At 31.1% G+C, this 2,486-nt stretch overlaps 1 long non-coding RNA gene across 1 annotated transcript; it reads left to right on the top strand.

The window, feature by feature from the left end:
• The first annotated feature begins 531 nt into the window (after positions 1-531).
• Positions 532-1,937, top strand: LOC143607910 (uncharacterized). The gene is made up of 3 exons (XR_013149083.1): positions 532-666; positions 764-857; positions 1,401-1,937. It is a non-coding gene; the product is annotated as an uncharacterized LOC143607910 (long non-coding RNA).
• The last annotated feature ends 549 nt before the right edge of the window (positions 1,938-2,486 follow it).

The following is a 2,486-nucleotide window of genomic DNA, read 5'->3' as shown; positions in this document are numbered from 1 at the left end:
ACCCAAATCAAGGTGCTTAACAACGCCCTTAAGGTAGTTTGAGATGGTGTATCTTCAAATATAAACCTAAAATAGATTAATATGCAGAACTCCAAATTGAAGATCTGTCTTTTAATGGCACAAGTCGATTAAACAGAAACACAAAACACAATATGATCAAGTTTATGGTCGACTCTCTTTGTATTATGTAAACTGAAAATTAAAACCTAAACCAATTCAAATAGGAAACAAGATAAAAGGCTCAATATCTTAACCTAAAATGCGACTCTAAAAATAAGTTAGCTTATTAAACCAACAGAATTAAGTAAATAACCAAAAGTCTAAAACCGACCCATAAGACTAATTTCGGACTTCTGCCCGTTGCATGCTAAGACTTCTTGATATCGCCAATCAGTTTCACTTTTCGTAAGTGAACAAACATTTACTAGTCTAACATCTTTTTCCATGAAAAAGGGTTATGCTCATGGATTTGTTATCAGATGATTCAAATTTCAAATCATCAAGAGAGCAAATAACTTAGATTAAAAAAAAACTGTATATTACAACCTCTTATGGAGTTTTTTAGCTTTTACATTTCGTATTGGCAGGCGATCCGCTTTATCTTACTGGTGGGAAACCGCAATGCTCTGTGCATGAAACTGTAGATGAAACATTTGCAGAAGACGGGTAACAGACTACGTTTTATAAAGTTTCATTTTGTTTTCTCAAGTGTTAAGACATCAATACTTTTGGTTTAAATATTTTATATGTTTATCTTATTTAGAGGGTATCAGAGGCCTGCAAATCCTGTTCCTGGAGACTGCGGTTACTACTTACATGCTCATCAATTAGTTCTTTGCCATCCAATCACAAATGAGGTATTATATGCTCAAATTCTTATATTTATACTTCTATGCCATGTCTTCTGTGATCAAGTTTCGCGTTTGTTTTTTTAATTTCAAAATCTTGAGTTTATTTAGTCTGCCCTAACTGATCCGAAAGGGTGATCTATGCCAAATTGGGTCAAACTGGGCTGGGTTGACCAGGGACATTATTTTGCTTTTTTGGGATGTTGTAAACATTTAATGTTTATGATCACCAAAATGTGCAATTTAAATACTAATCTGAATATCTTGAACAAAGCCATCTGAGAGGGCTGTAAAAATATGCATTCTGGGTCACCTTCAACCCGTATAACCTGTTTGATCCGTTTCCTTAACCAAGTATTTTTAACAGTCTCCCTTAACAAATCCTACTTTCTGAATTTGAAATGTCAAATCCAATGCTTCAAAATACAAAAAATAGCACAAAATGAATCTAGTTTTCAGCTTTTAAAGGTTTTATATTTTTTTGATCTTTGAAAAAAACAACATAAATCTTTTTGTTTAAATATTTTGGTTTACATACTTGATTATTTGCAGGTGTTTAGAATAACAGCACCACTACCGCCCGCCTTCTTAAGTCATGAGATTGAACATAACGCATTGCTCTGATCCTTATTTTTTGACCATTAGCAGACTAGTTGTGTTTTAAATATTTTATTAATATTAATAAGATATTGTTTTTTTGTTTTATGTTTTTAAATCTCTAGTTGGGCCAGATGAGTGGATCTGTTATTTTTGGGTCAGTGATATCTTAAAAGTTGTTTATTTATAGTTTTCTATTTGGAGAAAGTACACTGCAGATGGACGAGGTTTAAAGACACATTCGATTATCCTTAAGTACAAGAATAATAATACATTATCAATTGCAAGTGTCATCATCTAGTCAGTGTGGGGCTAAACAACCATTATCATTTCTTTAAACAATATGTCATTAGTTAATCGAGTATGTTCAAAATGCTGCGATATACAACGTAATAACAAATCAATTAGAAGCAGTAACATCAACACGAATTAGACAAGAAGCAAAATACGGCCGTTGACATAGAAAAACAACGCTTATGTTTAAACAAATTTGGTCACTTGGAACTAAATTGCAACTTATATAGCGTAGATATTGCTACTACCCGTTCTTTGTAATAATCGATATGTAGTTGCAATGATACACAATTAAAATGCTAAATGACCTGTTAATTATTTCCCAAAACTGATTACGTGTAATGAGCTATGTGTAACAAACTAAACTCAATTCATAATTTTCATTTTCCGTTTTTAACGCATGGCTTTTAAGTATTGATATCTTATTTAACTTAACTTTAACTTAATGGTAAGAACCCGAATAATATTGCAAGTGTTGCATTTCAAAACAAAAGGAATTCTTCATCTATATATAAATATAAATGCTTTTATTTTTAGTGGGTGGATAATTATGAAAAAGCAAGTGTATTTAAATAATAATTAAGAAGCTTAATTTAATCATTTTGTCACACATTGTGGAATATTTTAGTTAAACTGATCTAATGTTTCTTTTTGAGAATCTTGGGTGTTATATAGCTTTTTCCGAATTTATTTATAAATAAAATAAAGATAATAGAACAATTAACGAAAATGAATATTTGGATTCCC

Source organism: Bidens hawaiensis, unplaced genomic scaffold (assembly GCF_021521415.1).
Source record: "Bidens hawaiensis isolate Kalapana, Puna unplaced genomic scaffold, B.hawaiensis_p1.1 tig00089546_1, whole genome shotgun sequence".
NCBI classification, from domain to species: domain Eukaryota; kingdom Viridiplantae; phylum Streptophyta; class Magnoliopsida; order Asterales; family Asteraceae; genus Bidens; species Bidens hawaiensis.
Note: the sequence above shows the minus strand (reverse complement) of the source record. Positions and strands in the feature narration are given on the sequence as shown.